The following is a 12,600-nucleotide window of genomic DNA, read 5'->3' as shown; positions in this document are numbered from 1 at the left end:
GCTGTCTATATGGGGCTTCTGAGCTCAGCCTTGTGGTCTGCAGATTTTGTTTTAAACGGACTTTCCCGATGTGTCAAAAAGTTTCTTCCCCGTGGGAAGTCTCTGTGTTAAAAAAACCCTCAAGAAGTTGTGTCTAAAGCATGGTTCTCCATTGGCTCAGATGTATCTGGCATCTTTTAAAGATGTGGGAATAAGCATTTAGAATACATAGCACATGGATGGAAATGCTGCATTTGTTGGGGCAGATGGGATAGGAAGGTTAAAGCTGCTGTTGGCCAGGTGTGCTGCTTTGCGGGCATGTGCAGGTAATGGAGAAGGTTAAAATTGACTATCAAATGACAGTTCTCATGTTGAATGTACTCTATAGATTGTGAAATGTTTGGTAGTTGACCCACTTCACTGTGCTGTTTTTGAAAGTGAAGGTCTATGTACACAAGTAAATAGCTGGAGAAAGCTGCTTCATGCACACCTGTGCTGCAGGTATAACTTATGAAAAGGAATTATCAACCTAGGGCTTTTTGTTTGTATAAAATTCCTAGGCTACAAAACTTTCACTTGAGAGGTTGCTGCACTGGCTTTCTGGAATGCTAGAATTTTCATTTAGGTAACTAGAAATGATGCCATTTACAACCTGTGTAAACTCTGCCAATGTGTTCTGTTAACACGCCTTAAAACTAAATAATGTAAATTATTACATTATATAATTAAGTATATCAGTTACTAGTACAGTATGTTTAATTGAACCATGAGAATATTGCAGACTGTATGAATAGTTTGCTGATCTAAAGGTAATATAGGATAGGGGTTATCCTGTCACAAATTATTTTGTGTTTTCCATTCTGTTCTTTCAGTTTATTGCATATTTAGTAAAACATTCATCTATTGATCAGTCTCATATGTACATGATATTTGAGATAGTAATAAAATGATTTTATTCTTTTCATATTTCTTATGAAGATGTAGATTCTCCATGGGTGTTGGATCTTTGAAGTGAATGTTTCACATCTGAAAAATGAGCTGTGCTGTAGTATTTGCAGTACCCATGCAAATAAATTGCATCTGTCAGCTTGATGACATCTTCTGGTCAGAAAGGATAGTTCTTGATTATTGTCGTGAATGCCCACATGCAAGGTATGAAGCTTTGTAAGCATAGTGTTCCAGGCCACAGACGCCGTTTTTAGATATTTGTGTTCCCACTTCTCTGGATGCTCTGGCCCTTTTAATTGGACTTGTGGAATAGATGTAGAGGGATGCTGTGGCTGTGATAATTCTGCTTCAGACTTCAGTTTTGGTCCTCTTTGTACCCTGTGCAGCAACCTTCCGCACTAATCAAACATAAGTGTAAAAGTCTTTGAATTTTATCGGAATGGCTTCACTTAGCTTGAGTCTGCAAGTATAGAGGACAAGTGAGCTGGTGGACAGGTATGGAAGCTTTGAGCAAATGCCAGTCAATTGCTATACCCATGGTGGTGGGCTTAGACATGACAGCTTTGTTGCCGATACTTGAATATACTTAGCTAAGCAGTAGCAGCTTTCTGGGTTTCCAGATAATGCTGTGCTGCCCTGTAGCAATAGTCCAGGAGTTCCGCTGTCTGTTTCTATGGAATACACCTTCCAGGCATGTTTAAGAGTACTTATAGCACTGGACAAGGCCGTTGTATCCATGTGTAGTGTTGTGGGGACTTTGTAACAATACCAAACAAATGTATTAGAATTCAGTATAATTGTCTGAATCTGAACAGGACATTTAAACAAGTCACAGTGAACACATAGCATTTTTTAAAGAATTGATATCTAGTCCCTTCAGCATTGCTGGGATTAGCGGTGCAGCTCTCCCTGTGATCTGGAAATTTATGTAAATTTTTTGGCCCTCCACAGCGAAGAATAAGCCTGAATGTTCTCTTTTTCTTCTATTTTGACTGTAATAAAGAAATTGTATATATTTATGGTATTAAAGATAAAATATGTTGATATTATACAATACATATATTTTATTCATTTCTGCGTTTCTAAACTTTGTTGTGGTGTCTTCTGGCCTTTGCGTATCATCTGCAGCTTCTGGAAAATTCCCCCAAAATTCTCATTTCATTTCTTATGCCAACCCATGATATATCAAGACCGTGATGGAAAAAGTCATGATGTGGAAGGGATAACTATATTAAAATGATATTTCAGCATATTTTGGCTTAATGCCAGCTGCAAAACAGGGAAGAAGTGAGACTTTGAGACGTGTGTGTGTGTATTATTTATTTATTTATTTATTTATTTAATATACCGCCCCATCCCCGAAGGGCTCTGGGCGGTGTACAACATAAAAGCATATATATAAAATCATCATAATACAACTTCCATAAGTATAATAAAAACAGCAGTTATTTCCTAAGATCGGCATCTCACTAAACTTAATCCTCCTAGAAGGAAGGGGGTCTTGATGATATTAAAGACCCACGGATCCCAAGGATGGGCCCCAAAGGTATTGGTAGGGGCTCTCCGGCAGCACCATTTCTGGTACCTCCCCCATCACTCTTTATTCCCAATCAGTTTATGTTGTCTACATAGATAATATTGCCTCTGTTTGTCAGATTTAATGCCTGTTCTTTTGGGGGCTTTTCTCATTTTTCTGCAAACCTGTTGAAGGACACCCTCTCTTTGAATCTGGCCCTGCTTTCAGTGTGCAAGGGGATCAGGTTCAGTATGAGAAATAGGATAAGAACTGAAACTAAAAATGGTCAATCGGAAGTTTTTATTTGAATTATAGAACAGTTTCTTTTTCATACAGCAATCATTATTATGAAACAGCACAACTAACTCAACACTGGTTTACTAAAGACAATATAAGAGTTGCTATAGAGGTTACAAAGCCTGTTTTTGAACTGGTTATAATTCTCAGGGGAGGGGTCTGGTATTTGCCCCTAGCATAGCAGGTCCTAATATTGAACTCTGACCAAATCTGAATTTTGATATTAGCTTTTTATCTGTTCAGTCATATGTCCATACATACAATGTCTGTTACAGTGACTAGATGAAATTAGTTATGTGAAGCCTATTTGTCATTAAGCATAAAATAAGATCCTGCCAAATACTACTGTGAAGTTTTTTCTTCTAATCAGAATCAGTTTTCTGGAATATCGTTGTTTTCAACATTCAACTTCACTTTGATCTGTATGCATTTCAGTGAACTGGAGATTTGTGCGTAATAGAACAAACTTTTCTACTCTGTAACATATTAGTTTGGAAATATACACACCAAATCAACAGACCAGCATATTTCACATGCTGTAGAATCTGAAGCAGGTGAGGTGATTTAAAATTTTTACACTCTTACAGTAAATAAAAATTCTGTTTTGTAGTCCTATTGCCTAACATAGAAAGTCTTTTGAAAATAATCTACATTTCACTTTATGTACATGGTAGTTCTGGCTGGGCCTCCATCCGCTTTGGTATCCTGTTTCCAGCACTGGCCAGTCTGATGTTTTAAGGGCGATTCCAAGCAGGGTGTGAAGGCAGCAGACCACTCCCCATTGTTCCCTAGCAACTGGAATTTGGAAATGTGTTGCCTCTGTATATAGATACTGCATGTAACCATCAAAACCAATAGTGTTGTTTAAATAAATTTGCCTAACTCCTCATAAAGCTATTAAAAGAAGAAAGATGACTAATTTACACCTGACTATTGACTTAAAAAACAGGAAAATAGCCTAAGAACACATTGGGAGCCATTCTGTGCAGTGTCAGCAGAAGATGGAGTATTGCAGCAGGGATGGTATTACTTGTTCTCAGCTCCTCAGTTGGATGGCCTGAATTGTATAGCATTGCCTTCTTGACATTCACAGGCAGGTCCTGGGGAAAGTGGAAAAATCCCCTTCTATTGTTTTCTGCCGATGTGTAGAATTCCCAGTGTTATTGAAGAACATCTTTCTATAGATATCAATAAAACCCCTCAAATTATATCTGAAGCACTAAACAGCAGGAAAGCAGATATTCTGCAAGTACGAAAATACTTCATATCTTCACTTGTTCTTTAATTGTCTCCATTGTCATCTATTTTACCTGAGGCTTGTTCCTATGTTTGGATGGTCAAAGAAGCTGACAGAACCAAGATATCATTACAACACAAGTGTAGTTTAATTAAAGAAGAGGAACAGTCGACAATGTAAACAAAGACAGCGGTCTTTTATGACTTCTTTAGTTACTTGGGAAGGTGGGCTTTCTACAGCAATGGCCTTTCTACAGCAATGACCGTGCTCCTGATCCTATAGCATCTCATGTACTCTGGTGAAGCCTCATCTGCTACTGCCTCCCTTTTTATACTCCACCCTGTTAGGAGCAGCCATCCAGGACTAGTAACGACTGGTAGTTGTGCTGAGTCCTGGGCCTTAGGGCTAATACCTGTACCTGGAGCCCTTACTCTTATTAAGAGGGATGAATGACTAGGGGAAATAATCCTGCATCCATTTATGGTTATGGAATGAGTTGCCAATATGCTTGAAGTTGATATAAGGTCACATGACCAAACCATTCCCTAATCCTTCTCTGGGGTTATTTTCTAATGGCACTATACCCTTCCTTTCTGAAAAAGGCATATAGCATGTATTACCCGCATTTCTTGCTTTCTGGTCACAAAAATTTGGACTTGAGCATTATTGCATTATTTTGGTTTTCTCATGTTTCAAGGAAAGGGCAACTATTATCTACTGACTGCTGTTCATGTCTTTCTGTCAGCCTCGCTGACTCATCCTCCCTTCAGTGTGTGTGATACAATATCTACTTTTTTAAATATAGGAAAGAAAACTCTGAAGATATGGATGCCATTGCAAAATGCCAATTCTTGGTTCTAAAAATGGACTAGCAGATCTGCAGAATGTCATGTATTTGCTTTAACTCAGGATTGTATAGTATTAATGTGTTGTGTTGCGATAGTAGCATAGGAAATGTCAATGAGTGCAAGATTTCTTGTTGAATGGAAAAATGGCACATGTTTTAGAAGCAAGTATTATTTGAATAGCACTCTTTTAAAAGACCTACATTGTTTTCTTTGCATGCATATAATTATAATTACATAAAAATATAAAACGATTGTTATAAGGACATTGAATCTCAGATACAGAGTTGTAATGTGTACTCTTGACAGATCCCATCCTTTGTTTACTACAAACTAAAATTATTTTCAATAGCAAACTTGGTGGTCCTGTGTCTACTCTATACCATATTTATTCAAAAGAAATGTGACCATAAATGTAAGATCACTCCTCCAAATATTAAGCACAATTTTTTAAATTATTATTGGATATAACTGTAACCTGTGTGTAAATTCAAGATGATCCCCCTCCCTTGATAGCATATCTGGGGGGAAAATTAGTCTTGTATTTGAGTAAATACAAGGATCATGAAATAGGGCTAAACCTCAAAGATAGGAATCTGTATATTTGGGAGACTGTCTGGTTAGGAGAAAAAACCCATGAAAATCGCCAATGATTTAGGCCTGGTTGGCAAATTCATGAGGAGGAGTGAACCAGGGAGTTTGAATGATATTTCATATAAAAACGCTGTGTGTGTATAACTAGCACAGAAGGCAGAAAGATGACACTACCTTTCCTTACTTACAGGTTCTTTTTTAAACACATGAACAGCATTTAACAAAAAGGACCTCTGTTTGCTTAGTTGAAGTGGTACAGTTCATGTAACCACTTTTGGTGTCTGCTGCCACCTACTTGTATGAACTTAGCCTAAGTGTTCTCATTGGCTTGCAGAGGGCAGTTGAGTCCTTGATAAATTAGAAGAAAATGAGAGGGGTTTTAATCTATACTCTCCTTTTTCTTAAATCATGCAATTTAAGATGATGTTTCAAAGCCTGGATCCTGTCAGCACACCCCTCAGTCTCTTTGTTTTTGGCTTCTGGAGAGGCTGCCTTCTGGTGTAGTGCTGAGGCAGAGGAAGCAAGGGCTGCAGTAAGGGGCAATAAGCCTTCACAGCAGCCAGAGAGAAATGCAAGGGGAACACTGTTAGAGAATAAAAGCCATAGAGTTCCAAAGAGGTGTTCCATCTAGATAATCATATGAACCAGCATCAACAAGGATCCATTTTTTTCTAGCCATGCCTACTAAATTGTCCTGAATGTTTAAAAACATAACATACTGTATAATTATGGATCTCCCCTTCATCACTTTCCATTCAGCATAGCAGAGGAGAGGTAACAATATGCTGTTCTCCCTATCGCTTTTCAGCATTGCTGTTGCGTTACTTAAGCTAAGAGAAAGTGACTAAGTGAACTTGGAGATCTCCCAATCAAATACTTGCCAGGGTTGAGACTGACTGTGTGTGACTGGCCCAAGGTCATCCAGCAAACTTGGCAAGAGTGGGGATTCAAACCTATGTTTCCCAGATCCTAGCCTGTCACTTTATTTGCTACACCATTCTTGATATCTGTGACAAAATACATTGGGTTTAAGCATATAAAAATATCTCAGAAAGGATTCTTAGATGATCCTCTTTACCTTCAGATATTAACTTCATATTTTCCTGATTGGCTTCTTGCTCAAATTTAGTTTAGAGGAGCTATCTGTGTATAGTATGCGCCGACACTATTTCTTTTCCAGCATATGTATGCATACATACATTCGTAGGGTTTTATAATGTTTGCTTACCTTCTGTAAAAACAGAGCGGTATTAAGTGGTTCCTTAGTTGCACTAATTTGATTTTATCAGTTGCTAGATTTGAGGAGGTTTGGTCTTCCAAAAATGATTCCTAAGAAAGAGAGTCCATGGTAACACCTCATTAAAAACTTAGATATTTGCTTGCTGTCATAGCTTTAATGTTTTCATTTTTACTCTCAGAAATGCATGGCAAACTCCAGTGATTTCAGCCCTCAGAAATGACATGAGGATTATCTCACCCCATTACTTTCCTCCATTATGTGCCCAAGCCTTGTAGCATAGTATTGCTTCCAGAGGGGAACAGAAAGCAGCATTTTGTGTTTCGTTTTCTAAAGAAATGAGTTATAAAATGAGGTTCCTAGTGCATGAGCCTGCCTGAGGATGTTTGGTTTGTCATATCAGTGTGATGTTTTTAATGCTCAGAAAACTACATAATTTCTTGATTTTCAATGGATTATGGAACCATTAAAAAGACTTGACAACAAACATTGCACAAAACTTCCTTGAACTGCATTCACATTCTAAATTAACTTCATAAGAAAAAAATGTTTTGGGTTGATTAAAGAAGTTAATGCACAAAGTATCTTTGGTATGAAATAATGTTGTGTTCATCAAAAATTCTAAATTTACAAATAACAGCTTTGAATATTGTATTTAGCTATTGAGTAGTTGTATATAGTTATCTGACTTGTAATATGCACAAAATAGAGAAGGCCTTTACCTTGTTAATATTGGTATGATTTTTGCAAACTGCATTTTTAACTGTTCTGAGCTTACTGGACATTTAGAAATAACCTATCTCTCTTGCATTGTTCCAACACTATTGCTAATGTTATGCAATAATCATTCCTGTCAGCAGAACTTAGCATTCAACTTTTCAGATTGCTTTTAATACATCTCCCCCCCCCCCCCCCCGGTTCATTCTCCCTTTGCTTCTTAGAGGGTTTAGCACTAAATGGGCAGCACTTTAATTTGGAAAAAATAAAATAATTTAAATCTTTGGTGAACATAACTTTTTATAAGCAGCTTTTCATAATGCCAGTAGGATTTTATTTTACTGTGACTTAGAATACTCTACAATTAGATGCTTTATTAAAAGGTTCATTTGTTGTTTTTCTTGGCTTTTTTCTTTTAGGTACATTTTTATTCTTTGTATGTATTTATTTTGAAAAGAGAGTCTTTGCTCCATTTGGGAAGCCCTGTTTTATATTTTTTCTAACTTAATGGTGAAAGAAACTTCAAAAAGAAACTTAATATTACATTAACTGACCTCAATATATAAAATAAAATTATTCACCACTAAGAAAGAAGTACAGAAAAAATAATAATTTGACCCACTGGTTGAGTATTCCATGCTTAGAGCATCTGGTTATGACACAGAAGGCTGGACCTCCTATAGAATGTCAGTTTATATTCTGAACTACATAATATGGTTTGTTGTGCAGATCTGCAAGCACAGTTTTTATTATTTTAACTGATGGGCAGGTTATTGGGGAGCATCCTTGTGCTAGACATTTTAAATCTGGTTAAAAATTTCCTGACCAGAGTTGTGCTGAGAACTTTGGCATCCCTATGGCTTGCAATTTCTGTTTAGCCTTCATCAGCCTTGGCACTATCTCTGCCCTCTTATGATAGGACCTCATTCCACGAGAGGCTGCAGCCAATTGCCTTTGCCTTCCCTGGAAGCTTTGGCACCCAGGCCTACCTGGGCTGTAGTTTGTCAGAAAAGGGCTCCCAAGAACTGACACCCAACAATCCATTCTCCTCTCCCCTTTTGTTTTTTATTGACCTGTTGCCCCATTGGGCTTGGGGCAAGGGTTTAAAAGGCAGCTTTTCTATGTCTTCACTAATCCCTGGACCTTGTCTGTCGCCATGCAACTGAGAATTGGGTGCAGGTTTAAAGTTCTTTTTCACCCTAGTAACAAGATTATGCCTAAAAGGTCGGGCTGGTGCTGAGCTACTGCCCGATTTCCTCCTCCTATTTTCAGGTAAGAGTTTTATTTATTTATTTTATTTCTTCGATTTTTATACTGCCCGATCTCCAAAGGGCTCCGGGCGGTGAACAACACAATTCAAACATCGGCAGGAGCAGGTCTTACACAAAATACAAATACATAGGCTCCATCCCATAATCATCAATAAAACGCATATAAAAACTCATATAAAACAGCGGATAACAGTTAATACAAAAATAAACAAGAGGCGTCCAAAAACCCCAATCTAAAACCTACCCCCAAAGGGGGGGACGGTGGGCCCCTCAATATGAGGGGACCCTGATGTAACAGCACCAAGGCAAAGAGCAGTAAGGGGGGCACCATATCAGCGGCTGGACCCTCCGAAGGTCCGGTGGAACAACACAGTCTTACAGGCCCTGCGGAATTCACCGAGGTCCCGCAGGGCCTGGACAGCTGGAGGGAGGGTGTTCCACCAGGCCGGGGCCAGTGCTGTAAAAGTCCTGGCCCGTGTGGAGGCCAGCCGCATCATTGAGGGGCCGGGGACCACCAGCAGATTGGCCTCTGCTGCTGAGCGCAGAGAGCGAGTAAAGGGGCGATATGGGGTAATGCGGTCGAAGGTACATGCAGGGAGTCCCAGGCAGCAGTAATGCCTTAAAGGTCAAAACCCACACACCTTGAGAGATGATTTGGAATTCAACGGGGAGCCAATGCAGCTATGGCGCCCAGCACAGAGCTGAATATCGTGTTCTCAAGAGAAGCCTCCTGTGAGCAAGCATGCAGCTGCATGTTGGACCAGTATTAATTTCGAATCAAAGCGCATGAGAAGGCCTGCGTAAAAGCGGCAGTTACAATAAGTCTGGCCTGGAGGTGACACCGTTGCATGGATCCAGGGTGGCCAGGTCTTAGCTTGGGAGAGGAAGGGGAGGGCCCAACTGCTGGAGCCTGGCGAAGATGGAAAAACACAGATCCGGGTTGTAAGGGCCACGCGGGTCTCCATTAATGAAGAGGCAGAATCCAGGTGGACCCCAGACTCTCGCGAATGGAGGAGGTCGGCGCCATATGAGACCCCCTCCCACACCGGAAACGGCTGGAAATCCCCAGCCTCTCCCTCACGGCCTAGTCAGAGGATCTCCGTCTTCGATGGATTCAGTTTCAGCCTGCTCTGCTGCAACCAACCAGCTACCGCCTCCAAACAATGCTGGAGAGCCGCAGGGGCGGCAACCGCTCCCCCCCCCATCAACAGAATGAGCTGAGTGTCATTGGCATATTGATGACAGATCAGCCCAAACTCCGTACCAGCTGAGCAAGTGGTCGCATATAGATGTTAAATAATAGCGGGGATAGCAATGCCCCCTGAGGTACTCCGCAATGAAGCGGGCACTTCCAGGAGGCTTCATCCCCGCACCACACTTGCTGGCTCCGGTCCCGGAGAAACGAGGCAATCCACTGAAGGACAGTGCCCGCGCACCCGGAGAGTGGCCGAGGCCCGATGGGGTCAAAAGGTCGCGATCGACCATATCAAACGCTGCGGTAAGATCTAACAAAACCAGTTGACCAAGTTCTTGAAGGACCTGTCCCACCTGCAGGACCCTCGTGCCAGAGTTAGTACCTCCCTCCTGGAGCAGCCACTGATTGAAGTGGCAGTGGAGCTGGCATTCACCAACAAATCTGTGAGGAACATTTAATATGATAGTTTAGGTATGTGATATCCTCCATAGTGCAGAAATGTGAAAATTAACTGAAGACTAATTTTGCAATGATTTTATGATTCTGAAATGAAAAATAGTTGTAGCTGAAGTCTTGTCTATATCAGACAGCCATGGGTTAGTGTCAATTTGGTCACAAGCTGTCCTGAAGTGTTAACTCAGGGGAAAGAAACAACTGGAAATTGGTGTATGTACTTCTGGAATGTGTAAATACATAGTTCAAGTCCCACAGTTTTAAAAAGGATAAAATGTTCTCTGTAGCAGGAATGAAATCTTTTTTGCTTTGTGTAATAAAGGATAAGAAAACAAGTCTGTCTGATAAAGTGACTATTGGGTATATTACTAGCTTGTATTGAGGAGTAGGAAAACACACACACACACCCGCCCCATATCATCGTCTTAAGATCTCATATGCCCCAAAAATTGTGCCTTAAATGCATTTTTCTTCATTCCTGACATTTTTATATGAGGTGGAGTAGTTGCCAGGGCCCAAAATTTCTGGTATGGCCCACTGCCATAGACATAGTCCGGGTCCCTCAGCAATCAGTAGCTTGACTTCCCAGATATACCAATATCACAGTGTGATCAAGGCTCCTTTCAACTTTCATAGTTCTTCACACCTTTGTGACCGTAAACCATGACCCAGGCTTGGAGGAAAAATAATAAAGGCTGTTGAAATATGTTGTGTAAATGCAGTTTCTGTAAGATAAAATCATACCCCCGCCTGAGGACCATTTGCCAATCTCTTGGCTGTTAGCAGGTCCATGTCAAATAGTCTCACCTGTTGTAGGTATGTTTCTTATACAGGTTCCAGATTCTCTGTGCTAGAGGAGGATTACGCTATCCTATCACATCTCTGATCCTAGTTCTACACCAAACTTGGCAATAGTAGATTTTCTCCATTAACATCCAAGAGTAAAAGAAGAATGATTTCCTGAGACAGCCGTCTTTGATGTTGATTTCTATCCAGAACTCTCATTTGTCATCACATTTTTTCTTCCTACTTTTGTTTGGGATTTCAGTCAAAATACTAAAATATTCCGTTTAGCCTCTGGACTTGTATCTTGACTGTATACAGGGCTGGCATCAACATACCCTGAGGTGGGGAATAGGGTTGGTCAATACTAAAAAAATTCGCTAAAATTCGGATTTGGGTATTTTAGGGCATAAAATGATTTGTATGCCTGAATCCGAATCGCAAGCCGATTCGGATATGCCCGAAAATTCGGGTAAATCCGAAAAATTCGGGTCCGTTTTATTATTTTTTTTGAATTTTTGGTGTTTTTACACGTTTTGGCCTGTAGGGGATGCAATTTTAAGGCTAGCAGCACTAAACTTTCAGGATATCATCTGGAGACTGTCCTGATGATTCTCCCCAAGTTTGGTGCAGTTTAGTTCTCGGGGAACAAAGTTATTGACCCTCGAAGAGTGCCCCATCCCCATTGTTTCCAATGGAAGCTAACAGAAATGGGGCTACGTTTTGAAGGTCCATAACTTTGGACCCCCTGGACAAACTTCACCAAACTTTTAAAGGAGTATCCGCAAAGGACAGTATATGAATACCCTGCAATTTGACAGTAGCTCAAACAGCACCCTCATAGTCACCCAAAGAATTTGCCCAGATTCTGTGCTCTGTAGTGGCTGGCTGGCTCCGTACGGCCAATGGGAAATTTCTGTGGGAGGGGCAATGGAGTGCACATTTCATGAAGTAAATACAAAACTTTCAGAAGTGTCTTCAGGAGAGTCTCTTCATGACACCATCCAGGTTTAGTGACAAATTTGCTTCAAAGGGTTCAATGTTATGGGTAGGGTCCATCTCCCACTGCATAAAGTTCCTCAAACCTGGATGGTGTCATCAAAACTGAAGATACCCCTGATGACTGTATGATAAAATCGCTGCACCTAACTCCCCTCCACCGAACTACATTGGCATGTTGAAGTCACTGCGAAAGAATCTTGGGCAGAATTACTGAGAGATACCTACGAAGTGCATTTTTTTAGACATATCAGCAAATATCGGGGTATCATCGGGAGACCCTAATCCCTGATGACACCCCAAACTTGGTGCATTTGGTTTAGGGGCCAAAGTTATGGATGACCCTCAAAATGGTAACCACCATCTCCTTAGCTCTCATTGGAAACAATGGGGATAGAAGGCCCCTTTGAGGGTCCATAAGCTGCCCCTGAACCAGGCATAACTTGGGGGTGTCATCAGAACAGTCTCCTGATGATACCCTGATTTGAATGCCACTAACTAAAATTCCGGTTTCATGTTTCACCACTCC

The 12,600-nt window shown here is 40.5% G+C and overlaps 1 protein-coding gene across 1 annotated transcript in view; it reads left to right on the top strand.

The window, feature by feature from the left end:
• Positions 1-12,600, top strand: part of HS6ST3 (heparan sulfate 6-O-sulfotransferase 3) — a 267,883-nt gene that overhangs the window by 1,256 nt on the left and 254,027 nt on the right. The gene's annotated exons all lie outside the window — the stretch shown is intronic.

This window comes from Sphaerodactylus townsendi, linkage group LG04, assembly GCF_021028975.2.
Source record: "Sphaerodactylus townsendi isolate TG3544 linkage group LG04, MPM_Stown_v2.3, whole genome shotgun sequence".
NCBI classification, from domain to species: Eukaryota; Metazoa; Chordata; class Lepidosauria; order Squamata; family Sphaerodactylidae; genus Sphaerodactylus; species Sphaerodactylus townsendi.
Note: the sequence above shows the minus strand (reverse complement) of the source record. Positions and strands in the feature narration are given on the sequence as shown.